General features: G+C 45.1%; 1 protein-coding gene across 1 annotated transcript in view; it reads left to right on the top strand.

Moving 5' to 3' along the window:
• Positions 1 to 17,937, top strand: part of NLK (nemo like kinase) — a 38,285-nt gene that overhangs the window by 2,261 nt on the left and 18,087 nt on the right. The gene's annotated exons all lie outside the window — the stretch shown is intronic.

Below are 17,937 nucleotides of genomic sequence, written 5' to 3'. Positions count from 1 at the left end.
ATGTTTCTCGGTGTGCCCTGTTCTGAGCTGTCCCTGGGAAGCGTGAGGGCTGGCAGGGGTGTTCTGGAGAGCAGGCGTGTTGCAGCGCACTTCCTGCAGCACAAATGCAAAGTTTGCAGCTGTGTGTGGTGTCCCAGCCCTCTGCAGTGTGCCCAGCCGAGCCTCAGGGGTGCCCCAGCAGTTTTGCTTTAGGCACTGGCCGAGCTGCAGCTTTGCTGTGAGGAGTGGCCGGGTCACTGTGCCAGCGGCAGAGGGCTCAGCAGGGCAGGCCTCAGGAGAGAAAAACCCTTCTGCCTGCAGCCAGCCCTCCACGCTGGCCACGAGTTACCAGCCCAGTGCTGGTAGCAAAATGGTGCTTTGTGAGAAGGCTGAGGGAGCTGCAGCAGCAAGGTGCAGGTCAGTGCTGTGGTTGCTCTCGTGTGCCTTCCCTCCGAGCTGGGGAGTTCATTTCAACACCGAGTTCTCCAGTCGGAGGGGAGCTGTTGTGCAGTCAGCACTGCCGTGCTCTGGCTGTGGTACAGCATTAAAAAGTGGGTGTCAAAGAATGAAAACTGACAAGGAGTCTGCTGTAAAAATTTTTCTGAAGGTATTTCCATCAGTTTGTGTATTTTTTTGAAGTATGGAGCTTTTGTAACTTAATTTGTTATGGTCTTTGCTTAAATTTGTGTTGTTATGTAAGATCAGCCCTTTTTACCGGTGTTTTGTTCGCCTGTGCCTTTCCCAGGTCTTTATTTTCCCCGTTCAGTTTGCCAAAAAACAAGGTGCAGAGAGAGATCTGCTTCCACAATATTCAGTAGAATGAAAGGTCACTCTTGCATATTTAAATATAATATCACTAAGAGCGCTGAGGGGAGGAAGGCCGTGTGGAGAGAAGGGTCTGGCTGACATCAGGTAGGAAAGGCAGTGCCAAAAGCATCCGCCCATCCCAAGCCGTGCACCTGCGGCCGCCCCGGGGGGACTGTGCCTGCAGAGCTGCAGCTACAGCTTTGCTTGGAGGTAACAACAGCTTGGCAAAGAGAAAACAACAAAGGGGGAGGGTGTCAGCTAAAAGCAGAAGCTGGGATCCCTCTGGCAGAGCTGGGGCTGCCCTGGCTGAGGATGTCATTGGTGCGAGTGAGTTCCTCTTTGCTCACGTGTGTTTGAATTCAGTGGTCATTGCTCGGCTTTTGGCGTTTCATATTAACTTCTGCTGGTGAGTGCAGGCTCAATTTAGGAGTCTGCAAGCAATAATTAAACTGAATTTTAGTTTAATTCAAGATGTGGAAGAATGCCCATGTTACTGAATTTTAGCTATGTGGGATAAGTAAACACTGAGTTGAGTATTTATAGTTTGAGGTGACTTGGACATGAGTAATGTGCACTTGGTTCAAGCGTGACACGGGATTCACAAAGCCTGAGCGACTTTGGAAGGAGGATTCTGTTGTTTCTCAGTATCTTGTCTGAGCATTATTTGTGCTAATAGGTAACTGAAAAGTTTCTATCAGCGCTTCTGAGGAAAATGGATGTTATTCCATAGACAGCTGGAGTATTTTCAGAAGTCTTTCATTTCCTGCTCTGCTGTTTGGGTGGTAGAGCTGACCTGCAGCTCAGCTCGGGGCATCAGACAGCGATCAGCGTGTGGCGATGCACTTCCCGTTAGCTCAGCGAGCGAGGTTCTCTCCTGGCAGTTGAATTAGCATTTGTCATTAGTTCATTTGTCTGGTGCTCCATGATGTTTCGGGGTAGCTAATGTGCTGCTGGAGTTTTTCACTCGTGAAGAGCCAAAGGCTCATGCTTCAGCACTTTGATTATTAACCCCTGCGGGCGGGGGCTGCTGGTGTGTGTGCACACAGGCCATGTCCCCAGCTGGGCACCTTTCTGTGGGACTCAGCTGCCCCTGGCACTGCAACTGCTCTGCCTGCTCACCTGGGATGGGCAGCGTGCTGCTGAGCAGGGCAGGTGTGCAGGGACCGGCCCCAGGTCCTGCAGGTTTGTTTGTCCAGCTCTGGTTTGGGGAATTACCACCCTAGTCATGTTCCTCATTAGCCAAAACCAGAGTGATTTGCTCTTGGAGTGTTCCCTGCTCTCGTGTTCCTAAAGTGCTGGAAAAATCCGGATTTTAATGTCAGCGACAAGCTCTGTCTGTGTCCTGTGGTTCAGACTGAGTAGGGCTGAGTTTTGGAAGTCTTGTGTTTGTTCCAAGAATAAGGAGCTGTCCTTTGGAGAAGTGCTCCCAGTTTTGCTGGGGAGACATGCTGCTGCCATCTGGTGGGGTTCCTAAAAAAATAATAATAATGATAATAACAAAATGCATCGATTGAACCTGCTGAGGCTGATGGGTTTGAAATGAGGGGTGAAGCCTCAGTCCCTCTGCAAGAGGTGCTGCTGCTGTTTCCATGCAGGATTCCTGGGCTGGTGGAGAGGCTCTGCAGCTGCAGGAGGGATATGGGCAATACTGACTCTTGTTGCTGGTGCAAGGTGCTAACACTGCTGCTGAAATGTTGTGCAGGTGTCCTGTTGGCAGGATATATCCACTCCAGTGGGATAGGAATGTAAGGTGTGGGGGCATTCTACCTGTCTACTTGTGTTTCTTTATTCTGAAAAGTTATTGTCGTTCATCATGGACTGTGGAACCAAGCAATCTCTCTTAATAATGTCAAATCTGTGTTAAAGCAGCAAAAGCTGTAACAAGTGACAATAGAAGAAAGTATTTGAATTAATATTTTTTTAAATTCCTGATTTGCCTCTTTTGAAATTGTGTGTGGGGGTTAACATACTTGTTTCTAATCCTTTTTATTCACGAGGTCACATGACAGTACAGTGTTCCAAACAGTTTGGCTGTTGGTGTTGAGACAGGACATCGTGTTCAGGCTGCCATAACTTTAAGGGCAGAAATGTTTTATCCTTAATCTGCCATTCACTCCTGGCCTGCAAAGGCCTGAAAACACCAAAGTCATTGCTCCATGAAACCCTAAAGAATATTGCATACAGTGGATTGTTGCCTGGACCCTGGAACTATTTTAAGAGGGTTTTATCCCAGCACTGACACTAAGCACAGCAGCAGGAAAGATGTTTCCAGGATAAACTGATAATCTCCTGTTCCTTTAAAGGAATGTGTCCTGCTGAGCAAGGATGCAGTGGGGATTATGTGTTTGGGACAAAATAACTAGAATGGATATTAAGGAAAAAGAGGCGTTACGGGGTCAGAGAAGTCTGAAATGTGGCAGAAGTTCCCCTTCTGCTCTCTGATATTGCTGAAAACCACAATGATGTTTCACATAGTTTATACTATTAATGATGCCTAGGCTGGAAAGCAAGAAAAGCTCAGCAAAAGCTGAACTGTAGACATTTCTTTTATGAAATTCATTAGGATGTTTGGTGGGAGAGGCTTTTTCTGAAGTTAAAGCTCTCTGTGTCATCCTTTTCCAGCCCCTCAAACCTCACCTGCTGACAGAGGACAGTCCTTGACCATCGGGAAATATTCTCTGCTAATTAACACTTCAGTGGAGAGTGGTTTGCTTTGAAGTGTGTAATGTGACATTTTGTGTTTTGTAGCTGCTGGGGTGCACGGGGGGTGGGAGCATGGGGGGCTCCATCACACCCCTGTGGATGGTGCCCAGGGCACAGCAGGGAAGGAAGGAGGAGAGGGGGTGTTGGCACTGGGGTGTTTGTCTCCCCAAGTCACCTCCCCCAGCTCTGTGGGGCTGGGCTTAAACCAGGACAGTTTCCCACTCCTTGTGTTCTACTTGAGTGAGTTTTGCTGCAGTCTGGGGTGCCTGATGCAGACAGACAATGGTCTCATAAGAAAGAGGCCGAGTCATTTTTATCCAGTTATTGGAGGGAACCAGGAGGATGCCTAAGGCAAAGGAGGCAGCACTGGTGATGGGCAGAGTAGAGTGGGGCTGGGGGTTTCACATTCACCATCACAAAGGAAGGAGCTGCAGGTGATCATCTTGCATCCCTATGCCAGTATTTTTTATAGGGCTGCTTTATCTAAATTGGATTCTGACCCTATTTATGAAGAAATGTAGTAGAACAAGGACCCTATTCAGGTTTTTCTGTGTGGGAAGTTTTGCAAAGCTTTATGTGTTTGAGTTTTGTGTTTGAGTGGCTTTTTTTCCAATTTCCTGAAAAGAAGAATTCTGTTAACATTTAAATGACTGTTTCCCAAATGGAGTGAATTAAATGAAATAGATATAATAACTCCTTGCATTCAAATTAGACGTTGGGATTAGGTGAAATTCTATCCAAGTAATATATGAGATTGTCCTTTATTGTCTTGTAACATGATGCAAGAAAGAAGGAATGTGAATAACTTTTTTTTTTTTCCCCTCAAAGTTGTGTGAGGACCATTTGGGATAAATTAGTTCACTGTAAATTATGCCAAGGTCAGCGTTTCACAGGTCACTTGAAATGCAAGTTGCTTTGCAGCACCTGCAGACCTTGATGTTGTTTGTATCCACACAGGACTGGATGCTGATAATCCAGTTAGATCCTGATAGCATTCAGTGTTTTTTCTTTTTCCCTCTGAATTCTGCAAATGTTACAGCTTGTGACTGGATCTGCAGTCTAATATTGATTTTCCAGAAGACATATTTCAGATGTTCTTTTCCTCTCCCCCCCCTGACTCTTTCATCTCTTTTTTAGAGGATCTTTAAGTTGTTGAATTCCCTAATCCAAACCAGAGCTCTTGGTGTTTTGGGGGAGGTGTGAGGGTGCAGCCCAAAGTGTGGGATCCCCCAGAGCAGGAGATAAAGGCTGTGAAAGGGTCTGAGGGGAGGCTGGGGATGTGCCTGGGCTGCTTCATTTCTGGGGGAACAATGGGATGAAAAGAATAGCTTTGGGCAGGTAAAGTGGAGGAAGCCTTTGGGATATGTTTGAAGTGTTTTTTGATGACTTGTAATGGTTGTATCTGGGTCTCATGTATCTTTAATCCTCTGGAAAGTTCTGCCTTCTGGTCTGGAGTAGGTAATGTGCAGCTGTTCTCATGAGAAAAGCTGGCTCAAAGGTGTGTAGAGTTTGCTTAAAAGGAATTTGTGTTCATTAATATAATTGGTGGTGTTTTTTAAAAGGCACGTTAAAAATCCACAAAGAGCTTTAAGTGCTAGAAAATCTCACAGTAGGTGCTGTAAGTTTTGGTTTATTGGTAGTTAGAGTAACTACTGCCCCTGGTTTGTGAAAGTAGACCCCTGAGTAAGGTGGGAGATGTTTAAATCAAAGTGGCAGATGGCAGGCAGTACAAACATGTATGAAAAGGGTAGAGGCTTCTGGGGTCAATGCTTTATTTATTGATGATATTAGTTGTTCATAATCAGCAGTGGCAGGGAAAAAGTGGATGGGATGGGCAGTGAAGGGGTGGTAGCTACAGGTGGTACAAACCATAGTCATTACCTATCTGAGAGAGGTTATAAAAGCTAGTATTATAGCAGTATTATTTTTAAAATAACATAGGAACTATATTTTCTTTAATTTTTTATTTCCCCCACTGTGTTCTGTCTTTTTCATCACTTCTGCCCTTTTTCCTTATTTTCTGCCATTGTCTGTGGTACTTGTTATGAGTGGAGCTTACCAACAGCATGCTTAAATGAAAACAGTAGTGTTTGGAGACAAGGGGTAAATTGTAGAAAATAAATAATGTTTCCCTGTGGAAATCTTTGGAGCTCCATCCATAGTGCACTGCATGAGAAAGCTGGAAAAGGGCAAAGTCATCTCCTCTGCATGTGGCCTTCCTTGGTGTGTGCTGTGAGCACATGGATGGGCTGCAGCCCACAGTGCACAAATTGAATATTTGTGATTGCAGCACGTGGGTCACAGAACTGAGTCTCATCTGGGGAAATCCCCAACTTGCCCATGGTCACCAATCACCAAGGTGCTGATACTTGTAAGGTTGAATTTTGGATTGTAAGTCTGCTGAGACCTTTGATCAATGAAATTGTCGGCTCAGTTTTCTTGGTTCACAGTTCCCTAATTTTGCTAAGATTGCCCGAGGGGGGTTTCAGGAATTGTGGAAAAATGCCAGTGGTGTTCAGGTGAACTCAGGTGTGTGAAGTGAGTGCACGTGGTGCAGTTCAGGCTGGTGTGTGCCAGTGGGCTCAGCCCTGAGAGGGGCCAGCAGAGCAGAAGGCTGCAGGGGAGGACTGTCAGGGACCAAAATGCTGCTCAAAACACTCCAGAGCAATGTACCAAACCTCCCAGATTAATCTTCATTTCAGTATTTAAAGCTGCGTCGTCTTCTCTTATGCAATGGTGGTGGATAAATAAAGGCAGACTTCCACCAGCCTGGATGTGAAACAACTTCCATGGCTACAGCTCTGGAACATGGCCATGTTCAGTCTTTAAATGTGCTTAGTAAGAATTTGAGCTTTAATCTTGAGGGCTGTGGCAGAATCAGTGTGTCCTGGAAGTATCATTCTTTAATTTCCTGATGTGGTGGTTTTGTACAGAGGCTTGGAAGCGTTTGTGTGTGAGTGGAATTTTTATGCTCTTTATGGTGTTGGATATAACACCAGAATGGTTATAGCAGAATCATTTTGTAAAATACACATTCTCTTATTCCTTTAATTTTCTTAGAACATGGTGTAATGGTACTTTGGTGTAATTCGGAAAAAAATAAAAGGTTTTTCAGAGCATTTTGTTCAAGAACTCTTACAGGAAATTTTGTGGAAAAGTGAAATATACTGGGAACTGTAGTAATCCTTGGAATTTAGAGGAGGATTTTCTTTCCCCCATTCTCTTTTATGTGAAAATACATTTTAATAGTTACAAAAAAATAAAAAATTGCTCACCAGAGGAGCTGGTGTTTCAGTTTCCATGTCCTTTTGGAATGGTGCTAATCCTCAGTCTGCTCCTGGTTCACAGCAGTTTGTCTCCCTTATCTGGGTACCACCAGGCAGTGCTCAGGGTTTTCTCACTTTTGCATCCTAAGTGGTGTCAGGGTAGGGCCTTTGCTTAATGGGACCAGTGAAGGTGGGGATGGTATTGAGCTGGTGGCCAAATAGTTATTCAGAGTTTGAGCTAGTTTATTGTGTTTTTTCTGAAGAGTGACTGACTCTGCCTTCTCCCTTGGCAGTGTGTGTGGAGTTGGCTATTGCAGGCAATGCACTTTATTGAATATAAATTCATGTAACTGTTGAGGATGGTTTGTCTGTGGGTAGCAGAGCTGGCTCCATGGAGGAGCAGTGTTGTTCCTGCCTCAGCTGCTGAGATGTCCTGGCACTCTGGCTGAGGGAGGGGAGCCTGGTGCTCTGGGCCAGGGGACTGGCTTTCTCTGGAAACCTTTCTGTTCTGCTTTGGTTCCTAATGGGTTAAGGTGTACTACAGGAAATAGGGGAAAAGTTCTCAGTCCATTTTGGAGCCCTTGGTTGATGTAGGGCACTCCTGTCTGGAGCAGAGCTGCAGGTCACTGGCTCCTGAGCACGAGTGTCTCTGCCTTTTCACCAGGGGCTGTTTGGCTTCCTCCTGCCTCGTTTGTCAAGGCCCTTGGCAGCCCATGTGAGACTATTTGGAAGCCCTCAATTAGAGTTTTTTCCCCCAGAGATGGCACAGTGGCAGGACAAAAGCATTGTCTGAAGGCTGTTCTCATCTCGCAGTGGAACTTCTGTTAGCATGTTTCTGTGAGTTCTGCTTGGAAGGGGATTTCTTTTTGGGACAAGGAAGAGAAAGCATTATTATTTCTGGGTTACTTGCCATCCATCTTTGTTAATTTTATCAACTCCTGAGCTAGTGTTTTTGGTAAAATGAAGAAAATAATTTCCTGAGCCCCTGGGTGGCTGCCCTGTGTTCTCCCTGATGTGTCTGAAGTCCTGGAGAGCAGAGCTCCCTGATGTTGCTGTAGCTCGTGGGATGATGGTGGGGCAGAATTGCAGTTTTTGTTGCTCTGGCTGGAGGAAGGGCTGTGGATCACACAGGGCACGGGGGCTGTGGTCAGAGCCCAAGGTCACCCGTGGGCTGAGAGCAGGGGTGTCCAGCTCCAGGGGACAGCTCACACCTGCTCTGGGCTCCTCTCAAAAAACAGAATAAACTCAGTCAAAACAGCACCAGGGGAATTGAGATGCTGTTTCTGGTTTTGAACAGAAGTGGGGAGTCTCCCCATGAATTCACGCTTTTCAAGGCACATCTTCTATCTCAATCACAAGACATGTCAGTACAGATAGCAATGGACCCAGAAGTGAAGATCTGCCAAGAGTTTTGTCAAGGGCACATGTCTTCTGAGTCATTGTTCTCAGAGTCACTGTTGTTAGCATGATGTACAGGTAAAGACCAGTGGGGTTTAGTGCTTTCTGTTTCCCTGTAGTTCAGCATATGGGAATGAAAAAATCCCCCAATTACCGAACACAGAACCAACCAAGGCTTGTATAAAAATAATACCCAGCTTTTAAAGTGAAATGGCAGTGACTAATGACTAGCATCTACTTTATTCTTATGTCTAAATTCAAATAGTTGGGGGCAGAAGCTCCCAGATAATAATTACTGTTAATTTAAAGGGACAGTGGCCTGCATTGTTAGTGCTCTGTCCAGTGCTGCTTCACCAGTGAATATTCACATCATGCACTGCAACAAAAGGATGTGAAATTGAGACCTGCTAAATCCTCTTCAGGTTTAAATCTAAAAGCCATTGCAAGTTGCCATTTATGATGTGGCAGAGAAAAAGTTTTACCTTCTCCTTGTGGATATGTTTGTGGAGAGGGGAGTGTCTGTGTGTGCTGGGGAATCCTTCTGTGTCAGTGACTAAAGCAAGACCAGCCCAGCACACACAGCTGTAGGACATTGTTAGAACAGTGGTGCACAAAGAGTGGCAGCTGCACTGACAGGCAAGAATGTATTTAAAAAATCTGTTTTACCATGGATCACTTGATTTAATTGAAGACAGTAAGAGTTCTACCTAAGAGCTGAACTAAAAGCAAATTTTAATTATAAAGTGGAAAGTACATTTGATTTGGTTATTTTCAATTATTATAGATACCTCAAGGTATCAGAGTGCTTTTTCTGAGCATATTTGCTCATTGATTGCACTTGAAAAGTCAGGTTTAAGGACTTGCACCGTGCTTTTGCTGGCAGGGCATTCACATCCTCACCCAAGCCTGTAAGCTGTGCTGCAGCTTCCCTTCTGCCCCTGCTGAGGAAACAAAGCATTTGTGTTCTTTAGGTTTGGATTGCTTATTGTTTCCAAAGCAATTGGGGAAAAGTAGGTGAATGTTGACAGAATCAGGACCTGCTTTGACCTACTTGTGGCTTTTTTTCTGATCTCTGTCTTGGGCATGTCACCTTATCATTTTTAAGCTACTGTTTACTCATGTGAAGCCTCATCTAAAACATTGAGAACTGACAGGTGTTTGGTAATTTGAATATTAAATGTATATATCATCACTCCCACAGTTGTTCCCAAGGAGATTTTGTCACTTACCATATGACCCAGTAAAGGGAATTCTTCTGTAATAATTTTATTTCATCCTGAACTATTGTTTAAACTTTGGGTTTGAAGTATTTTGGAGTCATTAATTTCCCTGGAATTGCACCCATGGTAGTGATTCCATCTGTTATCACAAGGTCTTTGACAGACTCAGGATAGAGAAACATATATTAGGATTTTCATGTCAGTTCATGGAGATCACGTGGAGCTAAATACAGCTGTGAAACGAGGAGGTCAAAAGGGAGGTGCTGCAGGTCAGACCTTGGAGTTTCTGTGGATGGAGCTGTGAGACCAAACCAGCTGCATTGTAGCACGTCACTTAATTTGGGTTATAACAATCCAGGCTGTTTTTCTTCTGCTGGGGAGCGGGAGGGACACACTTTCCTTGAAGGTCTTGTATTATTTTAAACAGTTGTGTAAGATGACATTTTGTGGGTGAGTTTTGGAAGGGAAAGAGGCTGAGGATTGCTGGAGCTGTGCTGCCTCCAGCACCTGGTACAGGTCACCTGGCACCAAGACATGAACAGGGCTGGCTGGCTTACCCAAAAATTCACATTTTGCAAATTTTACAGCATTTCAGAGATTTGAATAGTAACCAAATGACCTCTCACAGAAATTCATCAGGTACATGTTCTGCTGCTGCCGACACGAAGGAATTCTGAGCAGAAGGAATTCCATCCCACTCTCAGCAGGCTGTTCACTCAGAGGTGCTGTTCACCTCTGCACTTCAGTGTGTCTGAAATTGCCTTTTGAATCTATTGAAAAGGAGTGGTTATGGCTCCAATGTAATTGAGACTGTCAAGGAAATAGGTGGAATTTTTACAGCACTGTGAGACTTGATGGTATGTGACAGAGGATCATTCACTCCACTGGCCCATGGTAATGGGAGACTGATGTGTCTTTAAGCATCCTGGTAATAAATAGAAGACTGATTTTCTACTTTTTTTTTCCTTTCTTCTTTTTTGCAAGGCTGTGGGTCTTTCTTAAATCTTCATTAACATGTACTAAAATATAAAGCACTTCTTTCACGTTCCAAAAATAGCCCATCTGAGACATCTTCTGGACTTTTGGCTGTAGAGGTTATGAATTTATTTATTTCACACTTGTGTTCTGACGTGTCCCTTCTGTTCCTACAGTAATTCAGAGAAGGAATGACTGGGCAGGGTTGAGCACATAGAAATCTTTACACAGAAAAAAAATTGCAGCAGTTTGCAATAATTTATGAGAGTAAAATGTGCAGAGGAAGTCTTAGCAAGGCTGGTGTGAAATGCCTCGTGTGCAGCTCCAAGGACACAGCTTTAATGTGTGGCTGGGCCTTTGAGCACCATTGTCAGAGCAGCTAAAGGAGGGTCCTGAGCTGCCTTTCTGGAGGGGACAGTGCTGCCAGAGCTGTGTCAGATGTGCTGCTCCTCTGCCTCTGCTCCTGCACTTGGGGCCTCTCTGCTCAGTGTTTGCTTGGCTGCTGTGGAGTGTTGGGGTTGGGAATTACAGCATCTTAGAGGCTTAGTGTGTATTTTAATTAATATTATAAATATTATATATATATATAATATATATTATATATATTATTTGTGATTCTAATATCCATGTCTGTGCGAGACAAATAAAATAGTGTTATCTAAAATAATTTCTGGTGAAGAGAATGGAAGAGAAAGTGTTGACTACGAAGCATTATGGGTTTCAATTCTGTGTCCTGTATTATTGGAGAATACAGAATTCCTTTGAATAAGGAATGAGTGGAGTAAGCTGAAACTTGAAAGGTCAGTGAATGAATAAGATTTGCCTCTTCCATCTAAAAACTTTGATGAATGTTCGTGGATTTATCATCACTGCAGAATTTGGGGAAGTGAATATAAACAGCAGTAATTCATATAATTGCAAGGTACCCTCCACCTCATAGGTATATACATATTTCTTTGAGTATTTGTATAAGTCCTCTGGCAGGGTGGGAGGTGCAGGGAAGCTGCTGCTGTAGCAGAGGTGCTGGGATGGCTGCTCAGAGCAGAGCTGTCAGTCAGGGATGTGACCAGGGGCCTTATTAACCTACTTTGCTCTGGAGGTGCAGAAATACTCCAGGAGCTGTGCCAAGGCCTGCAGGCTTGTTGGACGTGGAGAAGAAGGATTCTCATCTGGGTTTTTCTTGGTTGGCTGGTGGGAATGGGAATAGAGGTCAGTGAATTGGGGCAGGAATGTGCCTGTAATAGTGGTATAAGCTTGAAAAAGAAAGAAGAAAGACCTGCAAAAATACACGGAGCTTTATGTATTTATTGGGTGTGTTATTTATTTGTGAACATCACAGGCCTTACAGAGCTATGCCATTGACTGAAAAAAAAAGAATTAAAAACGGAATTAAAAATGTATCTGAATAAATGTCTTGTGTAGTGTGGTAATTTATTGTAGCTGTGGTTCATATAGGCAGTTGAGAAGTGAATAAAAAGGTCTGAAGTGTAGTCAGAAAATCTTGTGTAAATGAGGAAATAAATTTCATTTGGAAAGCGGTTTCAATTTTAAGCTTCCATGAAGAAAGACAAATTAAACATTTTTAAAGATCTTAACCATAACAGTATCCCTTTAATTTTCGCTCCTTTCTTTTAAGTAAGATACTCTGAATCACTTTTTGTTCAAGGAGACAGATTTCTTGCAGTAATCAGTTTTGCTTTTAGCTCTGATTTGTAAAGAATAAGTGGTAATGGCACACATGCTGGAGGGTGTGATTAGAACCAACGTTAAAAGGCTTTTTTAGGACATGGATGGCTGGAAAAGGAGCTCTGGAGAGGTCTGCACTGAGCAGGAGGGAATGAAGCACACCTTTGAAGTCGTTTAACCCTTTCCCATAAAACACCTGAAATGAAATCTGGGTGTTTTCTTCAGGTTCTGCATCTGTTCACTTGCATTCAGTCAGTTCTTTCCCTGAGCAGATCCCATACCACTGAAAAAACCAGTTCCTGGGTATGTGTAAGAAAAGCTTGGCTATTTGGAGTAACTTAGAGGTTTTTTGAAGTGCTTTTGGGTATTTTTTGATTACTTTACAGTATTCCATGGAGAATGTTGAGAAAACTTAATGAAATGCTGAGAATGCACATTGGTAGTCAGTTAATTAAATTGTCCTTTTGTGTAATCTTCTTAAGTAACTTACTTTCTACTCAGTGCCTTTCCAACAATCACAAATTGTTGTTCACGTGCAGAGTCCTGCATGCAAAACCTACTTCACTTGCCAAAATATTAAGAAAATATTTAGCAGGCGGAGTATATTTTTCTAGGTCCCAGATGTTTAAAAGTACAAGAAGATTTTGCTTTTGTCTGTGAACATCTTCACCCAGCTTTCGTCAATCCAGATCAGCCTGCCTATGGTCATTTGTGCCAATGAGCACTCAGACTCCTGCAGCTCATCCCAAGGATGGGTGAAACGGGGAACTGTCTGACTTGGCTTCTCTGCCTCAAAGTTAAATCCAAGTGAAATCAAAGTTTTCCTCAGTAGTATCTCCTTAGTTATCTTTTTTCAGTTTGCTTTCATATCATATCTCTCAAAGATTTTCTTCTTTTTTTTCCCACTGTAAATATTTCATTTTAGGATCTTTGAAGTATTGCCAGCTGGAGGCTGCTACAGAGCAATAGTGACCTGAAAATCATTAACAGCACATCCAGTGCTTAAATAGCTCGAAAAATAACAGCTGTTCTTTTTGATAATGTCTTTTAACAATGAAACCTTATTTTTCCATGCTTGTGTGCTAAAAATTCTGCTGTCACAAACAGCTCTGCCTCAGTGTTTCAGACTCTTCTGTGGAGCAGCTACTGCAGGTTTGGGGATTTCTGTGCAGTCCCCAAAGTGCTGACATGGACAGTGGCCACACGGGTCAGTGTTTGTGCTGTGGGCCCTGCTGAGTTCCTGGTGAGCAGGTATTTAGCATAGCTCACAGGTGGGATAGCCAGAAATGTGGGTTTATCTCTGAGCTGTCTCTGGCCCATGGGTGGGTGCAGGATGCTCCTCACCCGGTGGGGATCCTGCAATTCCCTGTGCTCCTCCTTCAGCCTCCTGCTGCTGTGGCTGCCAGGGCTCTTGATTCCCACTTTTACTGCTCCTTACTCGTGCTGGGAGTTTAGAGCAGCCTTCCAGAGAGCTCTGGTCATGGCAGTGAAGTGGACTCAGCACTGCTCTGCTGTAATATTTTCCTGCTTTTCCTAATGAATCTGTGGGTGGCTTTTCCTTTAAAAATTATAGCTGAAATGACTATGAATATCTCCTTTAAGCAAGATTGTATCAGCTTCTGCATCTCTCAGACAATGTGTGTACAGCCAGAGGGTAAAACCCATTATAATGCCACGCTAATTGCAGGAGTGTATGTGCTAAAACTCTCTTGTTGTGAGAAATCCAACCTAAACAAACCTGGCTGCTGATGATCCCTCTGCCAGCCCTGCTGAGGGGAGCCCAGGTCACCCTGCTGGCAGGGCAGGGTGCAGGGTGGGCTGTGACACACAGCACAGCCCCTGGCTGCACACACAGGGACAAAGGACTCCTGTGAAAACAGAAAATTGGGCTCCTCAAATCCCAGGCTGGTTATCTATGGGGAGGCTCTGCTGGTTCTCTGCACTCCCTGCCGGGGGAGGCACCTCTAGAGAAACAGTTCATGTGTTACCCTGGAGCTGCAAAAACTGAAAAAGAGATGAACCCACCTCTCCCTGTCCCTCCTCACCTGCCAGAGGCAGTGACTGACTGAGATCCTCTCTGACATGTGCCCAGGCTGCCATTGTTCCTGAACAAGTGTCTGTCTGTCCTGCCTTTGTCCGTGCTGCTGGCTGTGTCTGGGCCAGCACAGCTGTTTGGGGCCAGCTCAGCTGTTTGGGCCAGCCCGAGCTGCACAGCCCTGGCCAGCTCAGGAACACCAGCTTTGGGCTGCCAAACTCACTTTGAGTGAACTGAAGTTGGACAAAACCATTTAGCATTGGAATAATTTAACTTCCATTAGGAATTGCCACAGAGCATTAAAAGGAGTTTTATGTGCATTGGGACATGGACTGCAGTCTGTGATGGGAGAGAACACTGCTGGCAGTGGGCAAGGTCCCTGGAGAGCCTGAGCATCACCTTTGTCCTCTCTCCCTGGGGTTTGAGTCTTCATAATGGTAAATTGCTAAAGCAGCTGCTGTGCTTAAAATCTCAGCCTCTGTGGATGCATTTCCTTTTTCTCCTTCAGTAGGACATCTGTTGCTAAATCCACATATATATATTGCTTTGTTTTCTTAAGGATTTCACACTTCCCTGCTTATTTTCCTCACCTCTCCCCTTTGCTTCCCAACAGTCCATTAAATGTTGTGGATCAGTTTTTGTCACATTTTGGTGGGGCTCAGTGCCAGAGAACAGAAACTGCTCTCGTGGCCTGTGCCTGCGTGCAAATTTTATGTACCCAATCAAGCATTTCCCAGATAAGAGATTTGATAAGTGCACAGCCTCTCCCTGCCCTTCAGTCCTGGGAATCTTGTGGGTTTGTGAACTTTTCTAAGGGATTTTTAATATAATCCCATGCTCAAGTATATTTTGAAATATGCCAAGATGTGATTGATTGTGATACCATGTACTGAAAAAGTGTCATATTGGTATCACATGCCCTTGAGTGTGAGCTGTGCTGTTTGTTTTAAAGTGTACATCAAACATGCCTGGGTGAGCAGCTGAAATGCTTGTGGGACCAGGTCACTTACATATCTCAGGGCAAGGCTTGCTGGAAAAGCCTGTGTGATTGAGAGTCAAGTAACTGAGGAAAAAAAGTTCACTGACTAATATGAAAAACTTGCAGAGTAATCCTATTAAATTCCCTCCTTTCTGGTAAGTCCTGATGTAAATTTATAGATACTCTCTATAAATGTGAAGGAAGGTTTGTTTTCCTGATGGAACAAACTCCACCAGCAGTTTCCCACACCACCCCAAGAACATTCTTTCATTATCTTGCTCCTGTGTAATAATTGCATGGAGCAGTCACAAACTTGTTTTTCTACCAGTTGAAACTACAGAACAATGTGTATGCCTTGACCTGGATTCAGGGAGAGAAAAAGTCACTGTTGGCATAGACTCCACCTTGAAAATTTGCCATCAGCATGGCAGAGTTGCTAAAGGCTTATAATGCCTAATTGAAACAGCTGAATGCCTGCAAGGATTCTTTGAGATAAGGATTGTCTTTGGAAACATTTTAACTAGAGGTCTGGATTGTGTCATTAATCTCTTCTATATTCCTATTACTTTTTAAAATTGTATTATTTCTGGTGTGATTAGCCTGCAAAGTAAATAGAAGGTGCAGTTTTTGTAAAGTGTCTTTTTTCTTTATGTGTTTTATGTGAGACTATTTAAAAAGCTTTTTGTGTAGTTCTTAAATATAGCAAGACATACATCCATTATGTATAATCAGCAGAACAAAAGGGTTTCTGGTGGCAGGACAGGGCACCCACTGCACTTGAGGGGATGCTGGCCCCAGGGCTGGTCTCTGCTGTCCCTCAGCTGCTGGGGTTGTCATCTGCTCCCCAAAACATCCTTGTCCTCAGCCCAGCTGTGTGCTGGCCCAGCTCCCTCTGTCACTGCAGGGATGTCACTTGGGATGACTCCACTCAGAGTTCAGTGCTGGATCTCCCAGCTCAGGGTCTCTGTTCCAGTCTCACTCCTAAAGGCATGGTTAGAGCTGAGCTCTCTGCCTTGATGCAAGATTTATCAACTTATTTTTTGACCCATACCTATATATAAATTTTTGCTCAGTTATTTTTGGTTCAAATCTTGGTCTGTGATCTCTTTATCCCCAGCTGCAGCTGGTGCTTAGTGAGTGGAGCCTTTGAGGCTTCAGTAGTGTGCTGAAAGTGCAATGGTGCCTGTGCTGATGGATGGAGGGGGGATGGATGGATGGAGGGAGGGAGGGATGGAGGGAGGGATGGATGATGGATGGAGGGAGGGATGGATGGATGGAGGGAGGGAGGGATGGATGGATGGATGGATGGATGGATGGATGGATGGATGGATGGATGGATGGATGGATGGATGGATGGATGGATGGATGGAGGGAGGGAGGGATGGAGGGAGGGATGGATGGATGGAGGGAGGGAGGGATGGATGGATGGATGGATGGATGGATGGATGGATGGATGGATGGATGGATGGATGGAGGGAGGGAGGGATGGAGGGAGGGATGGATGGATGGATGGATGGAGGGAGGGAGGGATGGAGGGAGGGATGGATGGAGGGAGGGAGGGATGGATGGAGGGAGGGAGGGATGGATGGATGGATGGATGGATGGATGGATGGATGGATGGATGGATGGATGGATGGATGGAGGGATGGATGATGGATAAATGGATGGAGGGAGGGAGGGATGGATGATGGATGGATGGATGGAGGGAGGGAGGGATGGATGGGTGGATGGATGGATGATGGATGGATGGAGGGAGAGATGGATGGATGGATGATGGATGGATGGAGGGATGGATGGATAGATGGATGGAGGGATGGATGGATGGATGGAGGGATGGATGGATGGATGGATGGATGGAGGGATGGATGGATGGATGGATGGAGGGATGGATGGATGGATGGATGGATGATGGATGGATGGATGGATGGATGGATGGATGGATGGATGGATGGATGGATGGATGGATGGAGGGATGGATGGATGGATGGATGGATGGATGGATGGATGGATGGATGGAGGGATGGATGGATGGATGGATGGATGGATGATGGATGGATGGATGGAGGGATGGATAGATGGATGGAGGGATGGATGGATGGATGGATGATGGATGGATGGATGATGGATGGATGGATGGATGGATGATGGATGGATGGATGGATGATGGATGGATGGAGGGAGGGAGGGAGGGAGGGAGGGAGGGAGGGAGGGAGGGAGGGAGGGATGATGGATGGATGGATGGATGGAGGGATGGATAGATGGATGGAGGGATGGATGGATGGATGGATGATGGATGGATGGATGATGGATGGATGGATGGATTGATGGATGGATGGATGGAGGGATGGATGGATGGATGGATGGATGGATGGATGGATGGATGGATGATGGATGGATGGAGGGATGGATGGATAGATGGATGGATGGATGGATGGATGTATGGATGGATGGATGGATGGATGGATGGAGGGATGGATGGATAGATGGATGGATGGATGGATGGATGGATGGATGATGGATGGATGGAGGGAGGGAGGGATGGATGGATGGATGGATGGATGGATGGATGGATGGATGGATGGATGGATGATGGATGGATGGAGGGAGGGAGGGATGGATGGATGATGGATGATGGATGGATGGAGGGAGGGAGGGATGGATGCATGGATGGATGGATGGATGGAGGGATGGATGATGGATGGATGGAGGGATGGATGGATGGATGGATGATGGATGGATGGATGGATGGATGGATGGAGGATGGATGGAGGGATGGATGGAGGGATGGATGGAGGGAGGGATGGATGGATGGATGGATGAATGGATGAGAGGGATGGATGAAGGGATGGATGAAGAGGTGGCTCCTGCCTGCTGTAGGATTCACCCCTG

The sequence above is a fragment of the Erithacus rubecula genome, assembly GCF_903797595.1.
Source record: "Erithacus rubecula genome assembly, chromosome: 22".
Classification (NCBI taxonomy): Eukaryota; Metazoa; Chordata; class Aves; order Passeriformes; family Muscicapidae; genus Erithacus; species Erithacus rubecula.
This window is presented reverse-complemented; position numbering and strand designations above follow the sequence as displayed.